This window comes from Jaculus jaculus, chromosome 1, assembly GCF_020740685.1.
Source record: "Jaculus jaculus isolate mJacJac1 chromosome 1, mJacJac1.mat.Y.cur, whole genome shotgun sequence".
In the NCBI taxonomy this organism is placed as follows: Eukaryota; Metazoa; Chordata; class Mammalia; order Rodentia; family Dipodidae; genus Jaculus; species Jaculus jaculus.
In genome coordinates, this window is record NC_059102.1 from 266,886,244 (window position 1) to 266,907,695 (window position 21,452).

Sequence of the window (21,452 nt, forward strand, 5' to 3'; positions counted from 1 at the left end):
TTCCCCTCACCTTCCCTGCAGGTCTGCAGTGCGGGAGAGGGAAAGACCCCCCAACACACACACACACACACACACACACACACACACACACACACACACACACACGGTTAGTGAGTCCCTGCCAAGGTCCTAGCAAATGAAGCTTGAATACACTGTGTAACAAGTTCGGGATCCTTGGAAAGTCATCTCATTCCACAAGGATCAGGTAGTAGGTGTAAAGGGAGAGTGTGAAGACACAGAGGACTCAGGGGAGGCCTTCCTCAATGCCTCATGTCAAGTAAAGACGTGATCCTCTTAAACAATTTCCTCATACAACTGAACTTCATTATTTCCTCTGTGTGTGTGTGTGTGTGTGTGTGTGTGTGTGTGTGTGTGTGTGTGCGTGCGTGTGTAGGTACAATGACAACTGCTGGGTGTTGGTCTTCACTTTCCCTTGTTAGAGACAGTCTCTCATGTTTGTGGCTGTGAAGAATAGCTGGTCTGAAAGAGTCACATTTTTCCTGAGTGTGCCTTGCACTGCTTTAGGCACATTTTGGGATTATAGACCTGTGTCCAGCTTTATCTATCTGGGTTCTGGTAATATGAACTCCAGTCTTTAGGCCTGACACTTTTTTTTTTTTTTTTTTTTTGGTTTTTCGAGGTAGGGTCTCACTCTAGCCCAGGCTGACCTGGAATTCACTATGGAGTCTCAGGGTGGCCTCGAACTCACGGCAATCCTCCTACCTCTGCCTCCCGAGTGTTGGGATTAAAGGCGTGCGCCACCACGCCCGGCTAGGCCTGACAATTTTAACCACTAAGTCATCCACCCAGCTCTAAAACAGAACTTCATATCTGAGAGTGTTTTTGTTTTTCCACTGGCTACCAGAAAGCTCAAAAACCAAGTTTTACCACCCTTCTCCTTGCCTTCAACAAATCTACAAAGCCATCTTCCTAGTCCCGCTTCTTTATTTTGGGGTGAATAGTATGTACATACGTATACTAATTTCAAATCCTCTTTGTTTTTAACAAGAATAAAAACATATCAATAGACTGGGAAGGTGGCTCAATGGTTAAAGGTGCTTGCTTGTAAAGCCAGATGAACAGGGTTTGTTCCTCAGTGCCCATATAAGCCAGATGCACAAAGTAGTACGTGCACCTGGCATTTGTTTGCAGTGGCAAGAGGCCCTGGTGTGCCCGAGTACCAGCACAGGTAACTGGTTGGAGCCCCACTTCCCCATTCCTTGTTGATTCACTAGGGGCCACATCAGGAGGAGGGCTTGGATTTGTAGTTAGTGACTCTGGGTTTGAGCCATGCTTCCCTCCCTTCCTTTGTTTCATTTTGCTGTTATAACAAGTTGTCAAAAATGTGGCTTGTAACAACACACATTCATCACTTTGCTATTCTGCAGAGCTCAATGTCATATGAAAACTAGGAGGGCCTGGGCTTAGGACCCCTGTTTTGGGGTTCAGGGACAGAATGACTTGTCATTACCCGTTGTCTTTTACTGGTGCCTTGGTTGTACATTGCCTTCTGATGTAGTTGGTTGGTTGGTTGGTTGGTTTTAGACAGGATCTCTTTGTGTGGCTCAGGCTCGTCTTGTTCCTCCTGTCTCAGCCCCCTGAGTACCGAGATTATAAAGCATGCACCCTTCCCAAGCATTGCACTCCAATCGTCCCTGCTGCCTTGTCCTTGCAGGGACCCATGATTCCACTGGGCTTATCTGTGTGACTGAGTATAGTCTCCCCATGTTTTGGTTCTTAGCTCTGCCATATCTTCACAATATGCTTTGTCACAAGAAGTGTCAGGATCACAGATGCTGGGCTTTGACTGTAGGTGGCTCTTGGCAACTTCCCTCTTCCATAGAGCCAGGATGTTAATATCCCATGGGCTGTGGGGAAATAGGAAATACGTGCTTTATCAAGGTATCTCTCTGTGAATGTATCTTCCTAGGCAACCCTCTTGGGCTCACCTTTCAGGGCTGATGTGTGTGAGACCAGCTCCATTTGCACCTTCACCGTATTCTCTGAGTAGATACTTGTTTACCACTGCTGTCCCATCTTCTGGGGCTGATATAACAGAAGGCCCAGCCTGCGGGCTTCAGTAACAGATTACTTCCCCAGTCTGGAGGTGGCACAGTTCAAATTCAAGGTACAGGCAAGTTTGATGTCTGGTGAGAGCCCTCTTCGTGTGTCCTATGAGCGGGGGTGCAGACACTCCACCCACGGCAGCTGTGCTACTCACGTCTACACTCGGTGGTTCGGAAATGTCAGTGTACTCGGGAAGTGTGATATTAGAATCAGGGAAGAACCTGGTAGTTGGTGGCATGCTTTTCCTCTCGGATCTTCTTGTGTCTGGTCTGTAAAATGTCAGGCATAGGACGTCTATATTATGAGGCAGTTCCACGCATCAAGTGATGCCTTCTATGGACAGGTGAGTGTTCACGGGAGCCTTTTGGCTGCCAAGACTCAACAGAACCCTCCCCTACTAACACACACAAGCAGAGGCTCCTAGGACATGGTCCAAATGTCACAGGCAACAGGAGAGGAGAATTTGAGTGGCATCACACTGGATCCTGCTTCCTCCTCATTGTGTTTATGCCAGGAAGGTGGAGGCGTCCCCTGACTTGAGCATGGATGTGGGGATAGCAATGGGCTGATTGCTTTGCCTGAATCATAAAATTCATCAGTCCACGGAGGGTGGGGTTGCCATCAGTTTACAGTGGAGGACTGAAGATCGGTGGGTTACATCTCCACAACGAGGAGCAGGGTGAGCAGCAGTATCGATACCAATCAGAGTGGAGATTAAAAGGGCACCCTTACCAGACTTGTCACCTCAGACACTCACCCACAGCCCCAGCTTCCTGTGTGTTAGGCACTAGGCTGAAGCAGTTCATTGCCTCTTCCTTCTCAGTGTCAGGTGAAGAAACTGAGGCTCACAGAGGCCCAGTGATTCAGCTGCCACAGCTAAAGGGCATGATTAGCAGTGGACTGATTTGGGATCATGACATACCCTGACCCTTTGCCAAGGCTGCGCCAGCTACTGTGGATTTTCCTCTTCCACTCTCAGGAAGGGGAGGCTCCTCCTGTGTGGAAAGGTTCCCATGCTCTCCATGTGAGCCTACACATGTATGCATGTGTATAAAGGCCAAAGGCTTCCTCCTCATTGTCTCCCCATGAGGTCAAGTGTCTTTCTTTTTTTTTCTTTTTCTTTTTCTTGATTTTTTTGAGAGTCTCATGCTAGTCCAGGCTGAGGGTGACCTCAGACTCTCAGCGATCCTCCTACCTCTGCCTCCCAAGTGCTGAGATTTAAAGGTATGCACCACCACGCCCAGCCAGGTGTCTTTCTTTATCACTGTCCTCCACCCTCCTTTGTTAAGACAGAACAAAACACTGAATGTAGAGCTCACACATTTGGCTAGACTAGCTAGTCAGCAATCCTGATAGTGTCCTGTCTTCTTCCCAGAGCTGGAAATCCAAGCACCCATCCCCACACCCAGGATTTTTATGTGGGTGCTGGAGGTCAGAACTCAGGTTGTCACACTTCACCCACTGAGCCACCTCTCCAGCCTTGAGACCGGGGTACGCTTAAAGGATGTACTTTGCTACATTACTGGGACAAAGGAAAATCAAGTGACCATTCTCCTTAGCTCTGAATATGAACACCTGGCCCAGGCCACCTTTGTGTCTTGGAAAAAGAAAAGTAGAAATTTTTTGACGTAAAAGTGAGCTGATATACTAGCACAGCCTCCAGCAGGGTGGCCTGCTCAAGGACCATTACCAGGTGTACCCAACTCTACTTGTTTTCCAGTTCCTTGTACCTAGGTTCTGTGAGGTTTATACTTCTTAGAAGATAATGGAAAGTGTGTTGCCACATTCCGCCCATAGCCCCGCTCCCCTTTCCCTGATTGAAGGTGGCAGGAATCTTTGTCTATTTACACACAGCACTTGGGAGAGACACTGGGGGCAGAGCCAGGCCAAAGCCAAAATCCATGTGGAATTCAAGAATGCGTGTTAATGTATGTGACCATATGGTGCTCAAATATGCCACTTTAACCAAAATTCGTCCTGTGAAAAATGCATGAGAATATCAACTGTGCACAGTAACTGTCTTGAGAGGGGCCATGATATGATTTTAGAAAATGTATGAGGAAAGGATGAAGCTGAGGGAGGCAAATGGTTCCCATGCCTACTTACGCTGCTGCTTGACCACCTTCCTGAGGAAGATCTACCCAAAGGAAGGTGTGTGGAAATACTTACACCTTTCAGAAAAACCTTGAAGTATTATCCAATAACTGTTAAGCATGGTTTCCTAAGTTGTATATTAAAAAAAAAAATAAAAGATTCTAGTTCCTTGTTTTGTATATGTGTTCATATGTGTGGGGGCACATGTATGTGTATAGGTATGTGTGCATAGAGTGCTTATATACACTTGGAGGCCAGGTGACAAGTTCAGATGCCATCCTTAGGAATTCTGTCCACCTCTTTGAAATAGGGTCTCTCATTGGCCTAGAGCTCACCAATTGTTCTAGATAGGATGGCCAAAAAGACGGAGAGATGTTCTCCCCAGCACTAGGATTCCAGGTGTGCATCAGCTCGCTCCTCATTTCTATGTGAGTTTTGGTAATCAAAGTCAGCTCATCATGCCTGTGAGGCAAGGTGCCGCCAGATCCCAGTTTCTTAAGGACAGAAACAACTGATCATTGGCACTGTGTTAATGCTGATGTATACCAGTGGCTATCAGTGTGTTCTTTGGTTGGACTTTTACTACTTAAGTCTTAAAAGATTTTAGGGCCATCAGAAGAAACCTTTTCACACTGTCACATCTACCTGTGAGATGTTATTATTCACCTCTCCTTAGCTCCGTCCCCAGGTGAGTGAAGGAGCACCCTTGGATTTCAGCTGGTGCTTGTGGCAGACATGATGCACAATGAGACTGGGGACGCCTGGTGTCAGCCTCAGATGCTGTCTCAGTCCAGGAGGGTGGAGCACATCACTGTGGGGTGGGATGAGTTACAGAACAGGCCACTTCATCCCAGGAATGCTCATGATTGCAAAACATTACTTAAATGCAAGAGATCTGGAAACTTGTAAAAAAGGAACTGTGTGAGCAAAACTGTGACTTCCTTTAATAGAGATGTTTTATTTCCTACCAAGAAGAGTCAGAAATAGAAAAGTGCTTGAGTGTGTGTTTGTATTGTGTGTAGTGCAATGTATGCACATATGTGTGCAAATGCACTTGTCCTATGTGCATGAATGCAGAGGACAGAGCTGGTTTTCTCCATCACGCATCTAAATGTTTCTTTGTGATGGAGTCTCTCATTGAACCCAGAGCTGCCATTTTTTGTTCCAACATGCTGTCCAGTGTCCCAGCCATCCTGGGGTCTCTGCTGCCCACAGAATTGGGGTTACAGGTCTGTGTGGCCACACTCAACTATTTAAGTGAGTACTGGGGATTTGAACTTAGGGCAAATAAGGACCTTTCAGGCCCTCATGCTTGTGCAGCAAGCTTTATTACTCACTGAGCCATCTTCCCAGTCCCAACTGCTTATTTATTTTTTTAAATATACTACATTTATTTATTTGCAAGCACAGAGAGATAGAAGAGAGACAGACAGGTAAAATGGGTGCACCAGGACCTCCAGTCACTGCAAACGAACTCCAGAGGCATGTACCACTTTGTGCATCATGGGTACTAGGGAATCAATCCGAGGTCATTAGGCTTTGTAGGCAAGCACCTTAATTGCTGAACCATCTTCCCGACTGCTTCTTAAAAAAAAAAAAAAAAAAAAAAAAAAAAAGTTGTTGTTTAGAGGTAATCTTGTGTAGTTTAGACCTCAAATTTACTGTGTTTCAGACCCGTGATCCTCCTGCCTCTATCTCTAGAGTGCTGAGATTATAGGCATGTACCAATATACCTGGATTTTTTATATTCTTAAATTTTTTATTTTTATTTATGTATTTGTTTGTTAGCAGAAAGATAGATAAAGAGAGAATGGGTTTGCCAGGGCTTCAAGTCTCTGCAAATGAACTCCAGATGCAAATGCCACTTTGTGCATCTAGCTTTATGTGAGTACTGGGGAATCGAAACCTGGTCACTAAGCAGCTTAACCACTGAGCCATCTCTCCAGCCCCCTAATAAAAATTTTAGAGTACAAAACAATGTGTCTCATTATGACATTTTCCTACATTTCATACACATCATTGTACTTATATACATATATGCATTATATTCATATTTGCTCCCTTTCACCTACTCATGTCTTCTTTCTCCCACAGATCCCCTTTTTCCCTCTCTTTATATATACATGCTTAGCATGTCTGTATAGTTATGCATGTTTAGATTCACACATGAAAGAAAACAGGGCACATGTGTCTTCCTGTCTTTATCTCTACATTGCAATCAAAATACGTTGCTTCATTTTTGTAATACTAAAGCAGCGTTTTCCTTTGCCAGACTTTCTGTCCACATTAGACAGCCTCAGCTGAGTCTGTCCAAACATGACATGTTCCCAGTGTTCACCTGTGTGCTCTTCTGCTACCCATGTCTTCTAGTTCATGCTATACCTTTCAAGGAACAGCTGGGAAAAAGAAAAAATGTTAAATGTTAATGATTCCTTTCCTAACTGCAATTTTGTCAGCTCCGTTTTGTACATATATGATTATGAAGCAATTTGCATGAAATTTACACCTTTTCAAATTTTGAAAATTGCTTTGTTGAAAAAGAATCCCTGCACTTTCTCTCAATACCAGACTGATTAATCACAGTTATAGAGTAGACATAACATTTTTATTAAACTCTCAGTGAGCAGGAAAATTAGCACTTCCTGCAATAATGATACTAATTTCATTAGTGAACGTTTTCATTTATAAAGTGCCTCTTCCTTATCTTGAACCTTTTATCCCTCTCATATTGACCAGAGAGAGGGCATCTCTCGGGGAGCTGGTAATAAAGTATATTCGGAATGTGATTTAACCTCATTGACAAGCCTCTGCTGCTCCCTGATCATCTTCCTCCCTCATAAATACCCATCTCTACCTCTTGTCACATGATACACTCCAAGCTTCCTCTTTGAATTTCAGACATGATCAGGGAGGGTTTCCATCCTTAAGAGCGGGCTACAGGACAGTTACCAGCACGATCAAAACTATCAAGTGGATAGAACGATAAAGAGCACCAGGAGCTTTGTTGATTTATGTTCAGATGAACGTCCAGGAGGGTTTGTGGGCTTGGTGACTTGTTTAGAAATGCACTAGGGGAGGAGATGATGGTGTGTGATGCTGTAGCCCAACTATTTTACTTATATGTAGACTTACATATAAATTCCTGGTTCTGTCATAAAGTCCTTCCTGAAACATAGTGATGGGTCTGGTAAGATGTGCTCAATTTTATTAAAGCTCTTGCCATGCGAGCATGAGGATCTGAGTTCTGTCCCACAACCCATGTTTTGTTTTTAAGTTTATTAGAAAAAAATCCTGGTTGTGGTGATACACTTTTATTTCCAGCACTAGGAAGAGAGTGACTGGTGGATCCCTGAGACTCACTTGCCAAGACAGTCCATCCTAGTTGGCAAGCTCCAGGCAGATAAGATGCCCTATCTCAAAAAAAAGAAAAATGGGCGTGGGGGGGAGGCTGGAGGGATGGCTTAGTGGTTAAGGCATTTGCTTGCAAAGACAAAGAACCCAGGTTTCATTCCCCAGGAACCCATGTTAGCCAGATGCACAAGGGGACACACACACACACACATGGAGTTTGTTTGCAGTGGCTGGAAGCCCTGGAGGTCTGTCTCTCTCTCTCAATCTCTCTCTCTCTCTCTCTCTCTCTCTCTTTCTGTCTCTCTTTCAAATAAATAAATAAAAATAAATATTGAAAAAAAACATGGACAGCACCTGAAGAACAACAGGCAAGGTTGTCCTTTGGCCTCCACATGGACATGCACTCCCAAGTGCACCCATGCATATTGCCCGTACACATGTGTGTTCACTGACACAGTCACACAAAACATGGTGGCCAGTGAACTTAAGCAACAGTTAATTATAACACCTTCCTGCTACAGACCAGGTGCACCTCACGTTGCCAAGCTGTTTGGGAAACACAGCAAGAAAAAGAGCAATAAGACATTATTCCACTCTCACCAAATTGGAAAAAAAATAAGTAGTCTGGTAATAATAAGCTTTGATAAGAATATGGAGAATTGGGGGCTGGAGAGATGGCTTAGTGGTTAAGTGCTTGCCTGTGAAGCCTAAGGACCCCGGTTCGAGGCTCGGTTCCCTAGGTCCCACGTTAGCCAGATGCACAAGGGGGCGCACGCATCTGGAGTTCGTTTGCAGAGGCTGGAAGCCCTGGCGTGCCCATTCTCTCTCTCTCCCTCTATCTGTCTTTCTCTCTGTGTCTGTCGCTCTCAAATAAATAAATAAATAAATTTTTTTAAAAAAAAAAGAATATGGAGAATTGGGGGCTGAGGTGATGGCTCATCAGTTAAAGGCACTTGCTTGTAAAACCTGATGGCCCTGGTTTGACTCCCCATTATCCACGAAAAGCCAAATGCACAAAGTGGAACATGCATCTCTAGTTTGTTTACCAAGGAAGAAGGCCTTAGCTCACCCATATTCTCTCTCTATATCTTTTTCAAATAAAATTAAAAAATATAGTTTAAAAAATATAAAGAATCAGGGCTGGAAAGATGGCTTAGCAGTTAAGTGCTTGCCTGTGAAGCCTAAGGACCCAGTTCAAGGCTCGATTCCCCAGGACCCACGTTAGCCAGATGCACAAGGGGGCGCACGCATCTGGAATTCGTCTGCAGTGGCTGGAAGCCCTGGCGCACCCATTCTCTCTCTCTCTCTCTCTCTCTCTCTCTCTCTCTCTCTCTCTCTCTCTCTCCCCACCTCATTCTCTGTCTGTTGCTCTCAAAAAATAAATAAAAATACACCAAAAAAATTTAAAAAGAAAAAGAAAAAGAATCAGGACCTCTTACATGTCACAGTTAGCAGTGACAGCTCATACAGCCAGTTGGGGAAATTGTTAGTACCCAGTAAAGTTGTATCTAGCAATCAATAGGGTTTAGAGAGAAACTTGGATACTAGAACAAAATAAGACAGTATTGTGATAGTAAAAAACTAAAAACTCCGCTAAGCCATCTACAGTAAAACAGGGAAATCAGTCAGGTATAGCTTATAGTGAAGAATTAGACATTGTTGAAAATGAATAAACTCCTGTAGCTTATAACAACAGAGGCCATATATGGAATTTTTTAAAAAATCAGTCCATAGGAGAATATATACAGTATGATTCAATTTACAGAAAGTTCAAAATGTAGGCAAAACTATGCCCTACTCGAGGATGTGAGGAAGTATGGTTAACTAAAAATAAAATGAAGTGAATAGGAGAGGGTTGTGCTGAGGAGAGATGTGCTGGATAGTTCTGTGTAACAGTTGCCTTCTTGTGAAACACCTAACCAGAAGCAGTTTATGGGAGGAAAGGGTTTATTTGTATTTATAGGTTTATTTATTTATTCATTTATTCATTTTTATTTGGATTTTCGAGGTAGGGTTTCACCTTAGCCCAGGCTCACCTGGAATTCACTATGTCACCTCAGGGTGACCTTGAACTAATGGTGATCCTCCTACCTCTGCCTCCTAAGTGCTGGGAATAAAGGCATGCATCACCATGCCCAGCCCATAGTTTTGAGGAGAATTTTCATCCTGGCAAGGAAGGATGACATGGGCAAATAGCAGAGTGTCTTATCCCATCAGCTGGGAGGAAGCAGTAACTGTGAGCTAGCCAGCACTGACAAGGGGGACTGGGTTATGAGATCCACCGCCAGTGACACACTTCCTGCAGCAAGGCTCCACCTCCCTAAAGCTTCACCAGCTGAGGACCAAGTCAGGCTTAGTCACACACACAGTGAGGGTGATATTGCATTCAACCCACCACAGTAAGTGATGAGTGAGCTAAGTGACGAGTGTTTAACCCTTGTGTTCATCATCTGAAGTGTGCATGATGTACAGGAACCATGTTGGTATGTGGGCACATTAGAGTCTATTAAAGAAACTATTTACAAGATTAAAAATGTACAAATTGCTCTGCACCTTGACTCTGACCTACGTGGGAAATGTTAGCTGTTCTGGTTTTCTTTCTGAGTTCTGATCTGCTATGAGTTTTTAACCTGGTAAAAATGGGAGAGTGTGCTGTTGCCCGCTGTGATTCAAATTTCTCCATCTTCTGACCCATCTAATCTGTCAATTGCATCTCCTTAAAATCTAGCCGTGGGGGCTGGCTCAGTGATTAAAAGTGCCTCCTTACAAAACCTATTAGCCCAGTCCTAAGTAAAACCAGATGCACAAACTGGCTCATGCATCTGGAGTTCCTTTGCAGCAGCAAGAGGCCCTGGTGCACCCATTCACTCTCTGACTTCCATATACACATATATAGTTGAAAACCTAGTCTGAGTCTGAACTCAGTGTCTCATACTGCTAGGGTCTACTTCTGAGGTATATTCCCTGACTTTTTTTTTTTTCTTTTGAGACAGAGTTACCCAGCATGGCCTTAAGCTTTCCCTGCAACTCTGACAGCCCTAGAGTTTGTGACCCTCCTGCCTTAGTCTCCTAAGTAGTTTGGCTTAGAAGCTTGTGCTACCAGTCCCCACTATAAAGCACAGTCTTTCCCATGCCCATCTTCTGTTTAGAAATATTCAGTAGCTCCCTGTGGCCTTTAGGACAGAATCCATACCATTCACCTTCTCATTTCTTTGCCCTCTTGGTCCTCAGCATAATATTCATCTTAATCCATTTTCTTTAATTCTGTGGTTACCCCAGGAGGTGATGGTGACATAGCACTGAGCCACCATCTACCTAAGCAAAAGAACCTTTGCTTAGAAGACAATAGACTATAATAGCCTTCTTGCCCAATTGTTACATGCACTCAGCTGGGGTTGTTAATCTTTTACTTCACCAATTCTCTATGCACATGCTCAGGAAACTAATAGGATTTCTCCATTGTTGACAAGAAGGCCCAAAAGGTCTGATGTTACCACTTCCTAAGATCCTGGGGCTTTTAACTTATTCTCAGGCTGAGATGTCTGCTTCTTCGTTGCTCCCATTAAAGCATGCATTTAACAGAAATCTAGTACCTACTGTGTGCTTGGCAATGTAACAGATCATGGTGCAGTTCCAACAGCATAACAGTTCTAAAGTCATAATCTGGTCTTGATCATTTTAATACTATTGCTGATAACCCCACAGAGGAGGGCCCTCAGTGGAATGGAGGCAGGGAAAGAGAACATGAGTATAATCCAATGGGAGTATAACCAATTTGCATTATGTTCATATATTAAAGTTCTCAATTTATAAAAAAAAAAAAAGGAGAAAAAGAAAAGTTCTTTGAATCAAATCACAGCCGTTGCATTTACATTCAGCTCAACATGGTGAAGTTATCAAAGTGTGATGCCTCTCTATACGCACAGATAAAAAACGCCTAGATAAATACAGCAAGGGACATTTTTAAACATGTAAAAAAAATCAATTTTCATAAGGTTACATCTTTTTACCTCTTTATATAAAACATGCTATATTAAAAGAGAGATTAAATTTTACTCTGTGGAGTAAAATGCAAACACAAAATTATTTTTTCATTTTTCAGAGCATGCACTGGATTATCATTTATTTATGAGGCTTTTTTAATCTAGAATATATGGAAATCTTTTCTTGAAGCACAATATAATATTGAATTGGGAATCTTGTCTGACAGTTCCCTTCTTACAGTTGCTTAGAGTGATTCTCCTGTATGAATTTTTTAAAGAAACTTCAATACACTCTGCATCAGAAAGCGAAGAAGTATTGTCACATCTCAAGACACCTTCTGAATGGCTTCCTTTCAGCCCGTGTTCCTCCAACTTTCCACAACAGATAATACTTCTGTGATTTTTTTTTAGACAAAATCGTCCTCTTTTCTTTTCTTTTGTTCAAAATTTAGACACAAGAGAAGTTCACCTCCCAAAGGACAGTGCTTTATTAATTGTGGAGCTGTGACTTTATTTCTTTTTGTCCTCTTTGCATATTTTCTTTGTTTGGTATATTAATATCCTTCCTTCTACTATCTTCTGAGGCAAGAATCTTCCATTCCAGATCCTTTAATTGTACATGGCAGAGCCTTAGAACCAGGGTAGCAGGGACCACATTACTTATAGTGCAGATTTTGGAATCTTAGTTCTTTTTCAAAAGTCTCTCACAGGCTTGTTTCTCTGTGTCTCCCTAGAAGCACTGACATCTACTCACTGTTTCATGACTTGACTGTTCTTTAATTTTGATTTTCATTTTATGTACTAATTGGCTATTTCTCATAGCAAACTGTCCATAATGCTTGTTACCTGTGGGGACCTTGCCCCCCACCTCATTCTGGTGTTTAGTCTGAAGGTGGAGTGCTAAGTGAGGGCATATTGTTGTCTAGGATACAAACTGGTAGCTCTGATGGATCCTAGGGACTAGGCTCAGATTTTCTACATCACCATCATTGGAGAAAGCCAACTTCAACTGGAGGACTTTATACCATCTAGGAGGTGAGGGGATGGAAGTGAGAAATTGCTGAATAGACTTTCTAGATGTTGAATTTGGGGGAGGGTATAAGTGTATGTGTATATGTATATAAAATCTTGGTTAGGGTGCTTGCTTCGGCAGCACATATACTAAAATTGGAATGATACAGAGAAGATTAGCATGGCCCCTGCGCAAGGATGACACACAAATTCGTGAAGCTTTCCATATTTTTACTCTCAAAAAAAAAAAAATCTTCCTTATGGCTTAGAGGTTAAGGCACTTGCCTGCAAAGCCAAAGGACCCAGGTTCAGTTTCCCAGGACCCACATAAGCCAGAAGCACAAGGTGGCACCTGAGTCTGGAATTCACTTGCAGCATCTGGAGGCCCTGGTGTACCCATTCTCTCTACCCCTCCCACCTCCCTCTCTCTCTCAAATATATAAATAATAAAAGCGTGCTTAGATTTTTGCCTCTTTCAGAATCATGCCTCATTTGCTGCTTAAATTCCAGCCCTACTAGCATGAGTAACAGGTGACCTGATGTCTACTTCATTTTAGTGGGCACACTTTTCCTCTAACCCTAAATCACTGAGGGCATTTGTACTCATACACCTGGGTATGATTATAGGTAAGGTTTTCTACTTTGGAGCTGGACCAGGTAGAGTGCCAATCCAAACCCCTCTATTTCCCAGCTTTGTGACCTTGGACAACTAGATGAACTTTTCCAGGTTCTTGCTACTAAGTCATTTAAAGAGGACTGTTTATATCCCTGTTTGTTTCCTATAATCTTGAGATGTCAAGGTTAACTGTCCAGTTCAGAGCTTGCCATGCCCTGTGTTGGCATTCCTTATTTTTGTTTATTTTTATTTATTTAGGAGCAACAAAACAGAGGAAAAGGCAGATACAGAGAGGGAATGAGTGTGTCAGGGCCTCTGGCCACTCCAAACGAACTCCAAATGTGTGCGCCCCCTTGCGCATTTGGCTAATGTGGGTCCTGGGGAATTGAGCCTTGAACTGAGGTCCTTAGGCTTCACAGGCAAGCACTTAACCACTCAGCCACCTTTCCAGCCCAGGCATTCCTTTTGATTGCATCTTCCTACCATTCTTGGCGTATCTTCCACTTTGCAAATCTGTAGCTCAGAAATGTCAGTGATATGATTTTCAACTTAACACATGTACTAGTGACCTTGTGTGGGCTTGTACCATTGGTCATTCAGTTTTAGGATTTTCCTTTGATAAAAACATATTTTAATATAGCTTTTACTATTAATTATACCAATAGGCCATAGTTCTTCCAAATAAGCATGCTAACTGAATTAACTAATTAATTAAGTATTAACTATTCGCCAATAAGTAGTCATTTGTAAGAACAATTGTCATACAGGTTTTTTTTTCAGCAGAAAAAATACATCCTTTGTTCTTGTAGATTTTTGTAGTATATTTGGGGGCCAATATTTTGACTACCTGCTTCACAGAATGAGAGTTCATTATTAATGTCTGACTTTAACACAAGATAACATGCACCAATTAATATGTTGCTGATGCCTTTTAATTAAAAAAATCTAATGCCCTTAGATTACTCCATTTATATTCAATTTTATGTGTAATTATCATAAATATGTATGAATTACAAGTATATATAACATATGTAGTACATATATGCACATACTCCAAATTTACAATGACAAATGCATAGACTGGACATAGGTACTTGTTATGAATTTAGCAAAAGAAATTTTCAGTTATGGGTCCTTCAGAGACTCATCATTTTGTTACATTATAAGTAAATTAAAATGAATGAATTTCATGATTTTCTGAACATACAGTTTACTGAGCATGTGACTTCCAGCATTGCATTTCTGACACCTAGATCATGAATCCCACTTTGTATAAGGTCTTTTTCTCAACATGCTTTATGTATCTCTTCTGCATTTCTCCCTTGGCCTTTTGCTGTTTTGTTTTGCTTTCTTTTGTTTGTTTGTTTTGGTTGGTTGGTTAGGTTTCCCTTCCCTTTTCATCCATCCCATCATTTATGGACTTACACGTCTGATTTTTTTTTCTTTCTATTTTTTTGATGTGTTTAAAATCCATTTAACAGCTGGGCGTGGTGGCACATGCCTTTAATCCCAGCACTTGGGAAGCTGAGGTAGAAGGATGACCATAAGTTTGAGGCCAGTCTGAGACTACATTGTGAATTCCAGGTCAGCCTGGACTAGAGTGAAAGACTAAACAAAAAAATAATGAACTCCATTTAATGGAAAATTATAAAGCTCCATCTTTGTGGGTACAACTTTACAAAGTTCTATAGACAAAAGGGTAGCTTTTGCTTTGTTAAGTCATTATGGAGTCACATTGTAGCTGAATGTGGCAGAGCCATGTTTAAGATATGACTTAGGGACTGGAGAGATGGCTTAGCAGTTAAGGTGCTGGCCTGTGAAGTCTAAGAACCCAGGCTCGATTCTCCAGATCCCACATAAGCCAGGTGCACATGGTGGTGCATGCATCTGTGGTTCCTGGCACACCTATTTTCACTGTCTCTCTCTCTCTTTATGTCCCTCTCTCTGACTCTAGTAAATAAATAAAAAATTAAAATCTTACAAAAGAAAAGATATGGCATAGAATATGAGGTGACAGAGAGAGGTAGGGCAGTTTCCAGAGACGCTATGATAGCTAAATTGAGCAGCAAACAGAGTTCACCACACCAAGTCTGTGGGACTGCAGGAAGCAAAGGGTGTAGGAGATTCACAGCTCTTTCGCAGATATACCCCAGAGTCACAGATGGTAGCAGGTGTGACTTGGGGTGGGAGAAGGGATGGCCCTTAGGAGAAGTGCAGTAATAAATGCAGTCAGAGCAGCAGGTGGGGTTTCTAGTGAAAAGGGAAGCTAGATGGCAATTCCTGAGCCTAAACTTGAGGACATGGAAAGTTGATAGAAGCTCAGAAATCTTTTTTCTTTTTTTTTTTTTTTAACCTCAGTTTATATAGAGAAATGAACCTGGGATCTCTGCGCCTTTTCAGGCATAAGAAAACCAAAAGCAGCTGCCTCCTCACAATGCAGTTTTGACAATGAAATAGGGAGATACATCTTAATATCTGTAATAGTGGTGTCTGAGGTATGGTCCTACTTAAGAGGAAGGGAACTTCTTTTCTACTTCAACTGAAACTGTCTAGAATCCTTGCTGGGACTCAGGGAAACTGTCCCCATTTCACTCTTAACCACAGACTCAGCTGCGGATATTAAAACACCGGTATTGTGAGATGTGTGACGAAGCCAATGCCTAGTACCCAGAGAAGATGGTCGCCTACTCCTGGGGTCTGCACCTACTTTCTCAAGTTTCAGACCATTGAAAGAGGAGTCTATATCTACCACTTCTGTGCACCAAGAGGATTTCCTTCAGTACTGAGAGCCAGTTGCAGACAGTTTGCATCTGGGATTCCAAATAAACAATATTTCTTTATATCCACCTTGCCCGCCAGAAAAAGGGACTCCTGGAAGATGCATGAAGGTGCTGGCCAGTGGACACATCATGAAGAAGCCTGAACAATAGCTGGGTGTGGTGGTACAAGCCTTTAGTTCCAGCACTCTGGAGGCAGAAGTAGGAAGATCGCCATGAGCTCGAGGCCACCCTGAGACTACATAGTGAATTCCAGGTCAGCCTGACCTAAACCAAAATTAAAAAAAAAAGAAAGAAAGAAAGAAAGAAAGAAAGAAAGAAAGAAAGAAAGAAAGAAAGAAAGAAAGAAAGAAAGAAAGAAAGAAAGAGAGAGACAGAGAGAGAGAGAGAGGGAGAGAGAGAGAAGAAGGGAGGGAGGGAGGGAGGGAGGGAGGGAGGGAGGGAGGGAGGGAGGGAGGGAGGGAGAGAGAAAAAAAGAAAGACTGAACAAACAGTGCAGAAATAATTTCTTTAGCATAAGCATACGTGTCTACATTAGCTTTATAATCCAAAAGCTCTGGTGTGAGTAAATTAAAGAAGCTGCTGTAACACTATCTTCTGTGCAGTGTATGGCGGACATAAAGCTAAAACCCAGTTCCATTCAGAGTGTAGTGGGGAGAGAGTGGTCTTCTGTGAGACGTTTTAAAATTATTATCCACTTTCTAATGCTATTTATGATGGCTTCCATTAGAATGAATTCTTTATTAGAATGTCTTCTCTTAACACCTATGTCCTCCTCCATCAAACACACCTTGCAATTACTTTTGCTAGTACCTGCCCACCCAGGTAGTAATTCCGGGCTATAAGTTTAATTGAATAGATTAAAGGATATCTGTGAACCAATCACACGAATATCTGTCTTTTTCCATATTACAGTCAGTTTAGTAGTTCAAAAGAAATTTTTTTAATTAAAACTTTTATTGATCATTTTCTGTTTTAATGCATTGTATAACAAGTGTTTTAAAAATATTTACAAGTCTTATAAAGAAAAAAAGTTGCATATGGTCATCTGAACTAATTGCTAAAATGACACTATGTTAATTAGATAATTAAGGGTCCAGCATGTGGCTATGTGTTCATTGGGCTGGAAGCCAGAATTTTCTATAGCTGAGAAAATGGGTTAGCATAATTCAAAATTCAATTGCTGTACCCTTTTTCATATGAATAGATAATGCAGAATGGGTCTTAAATCTGGAATGGGAAAAAAACTAACAGGAACTGCTTTTATTTTAATTGAGTTTTAAAGCACTTCTAGGCCTCCTCCTTGTCTTTATAATTTAACCCTTTGGGGATGTCCCCACCTGCCTGCTTATTATGCCATTTCACAAATTAATGGTCATAAGCTTCCTAGATTATTGAATAATAATCTTGGAATATGTTCTCTACCAGTAAACGCCTTGGCACATTTCGTTTATCATTATTATTGCTATTATCTTTGTATGTATATGATGTGGAGGGCTTCTCATGTGCCGTGACACACAGGTGGAGGTCAGAAGATAGCCGCAGTGTCAGTCCTCACCTTGCACCTTGTTTGAGATAGGCTCTCCATTTACCACTGTAAGCCCCAAGCTAGCTGGCCCCTAAGCTTTCAGTGAGTCTCCTGTCTGTCTCCTGTATCCCAGTAAAGGTGGCTGGGATTACAGGTGCTGATTACTATGTCTGACTTTGCTTGGAGGGAGGGGGATCCAAACTCAGGTTATCATGCTTGCACAGCCAGAAGTTATACCCTCTGAGCCATCTCCCAGATGGCCTTGATACATCTCTTCTCCTCCCCTCCCCCACTGGGAATACAGAACCTCGTGGATGAAAGTCGTTGGTGCCGGTGCTTGTTGTGGGTCCCTTAACAAGTCAAGGTTATTTGTCAGGAAAATGTTCTTCCTTAACATTAGGTCCCCTGCCTTTAGATGAGAGGACTTAATACAAAAGTTTTTCCCATGCCAACTAGTCATGTAAGTTGATTTCATATCCTTTTTATTTTATAAAGTTTTGCTTATCAGGTTTGTCATCCCATATTTGAAATTAAAATGCCTGGTCTCAAGATGACCTTAACGTCACTGACCCCCAAATCTAATCACTCCTTGCATCTGTGAAAATCGACAAATATGTCAGGCATAACTTGGGACATCAAAACATTGTTTTAAATATTTCATTTGTAGGCAAGGCAAAGATCATTTTCGGGTTAGTCCTCTGAGAAGGAATGCCGCGTGTACGAGCATCTTAGGTTTCTGCACGCTGTAATCGGGACTCATTATCTACGGCTTTGTATGAGCAGAAAATGTACAGTTATATGTTCTGCAAGAGTGAATTATTGATTGGATTTACGGCCAGAAGAATACTCCTAAGTGGTCAATACCTGGCCAAAGTGTGTCAGGTGAAGGTAAAAATAAAGCAAGATCTATACTTTTGATAGCAATTGCTGGTGGGTTATGCCCTGCTTGTCATCTGAGGTTACAGTTGAGTATGAATAAAAATTATGTTAACATATATGAAAACGTAGCATAAAAGTATATTCCTTTTTGTTATGTCATGTTTGTGTCTTCTTATATGTCAAGATTTATTTTCCCAAAAGTCGCCTTCTTAGGCTGGGAGGTGGCTCCTTGGGGAAAATGCTGCCCATGCAAGCATGAGGACCTGAATTTGGACCCCCTGCACCTCCATGAAAGCTGGATGGGTAGCACATGCATGTCATCCCAGTACTGTGGACGTGGAGGCAGACAGACCCCTGTGGCTTGCTGGCCAGCGGGTACAGCTGAGTCAGTAGGTTCTGGGTGCAGTGAGGAACTCTGTCCTGAAGAGCATGTTGGAGAGTGAGGGAGGAAGAAGCTGACATTAATCTGTTACTCCACACCCATGTGTACACACACTACTCAGGCACACTACACACATGCACATACATAAAACGTCACAAATGCCAACTGATATTATCTGGATTACCTACCTACTTGTCTTTTGGTGTACAAGGATAGATTTAAAAAATTGGATACATTTAGATCAATGGAACATTTTGTATACACCTTTTTTTCTTCCCTCTTTTCTCCTTCCCTCCCTCGCTCTCTTCCCTTTTTACGTCAGCCCTCCTTCCATTCCTCTCAGGTGAGCACTACTGTTATCTTTTTTTTTTTTTTTTTTTTTTTGGTTTTTATGAGATAAGGTCTCACTCTTGCCCAGGCTGACCTGAATTCTGAATTCACTATGGTGTCACAGGGTGGCCTCAACTCACGGAGATCCTCCTACCTCCTCTGCCTCCTGAGTGCTGGGATTAAAGGTGTGTGCCACCCTCCCAGAACAGACTCCTTAATGACTGTTAAGAACAGTTTTAGCAACTTATGATTTTTTCTTTTTTAAAATTAGAATAGTTTTTAAGGATACTGTGGGTTAGAAGAACAGGAGAAAAAAAAAAAAAAAGCAGGAAAGAGGAATTCCTCCCCTTCCAGCATTGCTTGGCTGGGAGAGGAAAAGCCCTAGGGAGACTTTCCCTCGCGTGGTAAAGAGAAGTCTCAGAAGCATCTGCAGGGTGGAAGGAGGGAGCAAGAGGAAAAAGGGAGAAGGGCCTGACACACGTCTTGGGCCCATTTATATGAACCAGATATCCAATTAGAATGAGCCTCATCACTAGGCTCAGCTGTGTAGAGAAAACCTGATTGGTTGGTGGGGTGGACCCAAGAGGCACTCTGATACAGGAAGGGTCCACCAAAAGGGCTAAATTCAAAAAGCTGAAGAAGAAACGGGAGAAAGCTATTTCTTGTGGCAATCTTGGATGAAACTAGATCAGACACGAGTTCTAGTTTTGCCTTGGCAGGCAAGGTGGCATCCATGCTTCTGTGTAACAATCCCTAGCTGAGTACTTATCAGAAAAAAAGCTACTTTGCTCCTATTTTGTTTATTTGAAGGAGCATCTCTGGCCATAAAATAAAACATGGATTGTAAGTTTTGTGGCCTGATGTGCTTTGCATCAATCTCCAGAGAGGAAGCTCAAAAGTGTCAGGAGTCCACTTTCATCTTACCAAGCAACGTCCTCCTCAGTCATGGCATAATGATAATGCAAGTACCTTCAATGTCATAGCATGTGTGTGTGTGTGAGGAAGAGATCCAGGAACCCATGCCCTGATGTGGTGATGGCAATCCAGAGGGTTTTGAGTTAAGTGCTTTTGACACACAGAAGCAAGAGTCAAGGGCAAAGCTGCCTTTCAAATGCTCTTTCAGAAGGGCACACTGCAGAGGTAATTGAGCCTCTCAAGTGCAGAGCAGTGCTGGAACAGAGCTAGTTAGTGTTGAATACTTGCTTATGAGGGCAGGGATGTTTCGGGCATCTTTGCATCACTGCTGGAACGCTGCTAAAGGTCCCCAGACTTTTGGTTCTCTGATAGAAGAAAAATGCCACAGCAGAAATGTCTAAGCTTCACTTGCTGTGATCCATAGCAGCTCTCTCTCTCTCTCTCTCTCTTTCTCTCTCTCTTTCTCTCTCCCTCTCTCTCTCTTCCTTAGCAGTTATAGAATATAATTGTAACATTACTAATAGGCTTATTTTATGTCATTTCACCAGACTGTAAGATCTGTGAGGCCCAAGACCATGTCTAGCTGGATCCTTTCTGCTTGCATGTTAATACTAAGCTGGGCATCATCATCATCATCATCTCATTTATTCTTGTTATCATAGTTGTTACTGTTTTGTGGCCATACATCATGTGTCTGACACTATAAAGGACCTTATGAGGATCATTGCCAAGAGGAAACTGGGGAGCTGGGGATATGGCTCAGTGATGGAGCACTTGTCTAGCAGTCTCAAAGTCCTAGGTTCAATCCCTTGTAGGATCACCAAGAAGGTACTCTAATTTGGGGGGATCCAGATAGAGCTTAGCAGTAGAGGACTTGTCTAGTATAACGCTTTGCATTCAGTCCCTGTCACGGAGAAAGAAGAAGTTTTTATTTTTCTTTTTTTAACATTTTATTTTTAGAGCTGGGTGTGGTGGTGAACACCTTTAATCCCAGCACTTGGGAGGCAGAGGTAGGAGGATCGCCGTGAGTTCGAGGCCACCCTGAAATTACGTAGTGAATTCCAGGTCAGCCTGGGCTAGAGTGAGACCCTACCTCAAAGAAACTAAAAAAAAAAAAAAAAAAATTATGTATTTATTTGAGAGAGAGTGAAAGAATAAACATGCCATTGCAAATGAACTCCAGAGGCGTGCGCCCCCTTGTGCATCTGGCCAACGTGGATCCTGGGGAATCCAACCTGGGTCCTTTGGTTTTTCAGGCAAACGCCTTAACTGCTAAGCCATCCTTATGGCCCAAAAGAAGTTTTTAAAGGCAGATGGCCAAGAAGAGGGTTTTTTTTGTTTTGTTTTGTTTTTTTTTTTTTAGTTTGGAACCTCACACTTGATTTCATATCCTCAGTGTGCTAATGTCCAGACTTGGGGTTCTGCTTTGCATTGTTTAATCTGTCAGCCTCCATTTCCTTACCCATCAGACTGGAATAATAATTCTTATCTGTTGGGCTCACAATGAGGATTAAACACA

The 21,452-nt window shown here is 42.3% G+C and overlaps 1 protein-coding gene and 1 non-coding gene across 5 annotated transcripts in view; both read left to right on the forward strand.

The window, feature by feature from the left end:
- Window positions 1-21,452, forward strand: part of Wwox (WW domain containing oxidoreductase) — a 1,097,314-nt gene that overhangs the window by 455,155 nt on the left and 620,707 nt on the right. The gene's annotated exons all lie outside the window — the stretch shown is intronic.
- On the forward strand, window positions 12,633-12,739 carry LOC123458097. The gene has a single exon (XR_006635396.1). It is a non-coding gene; the product is annotated as a U6 spliceosomal RNA (small nuclear RNA).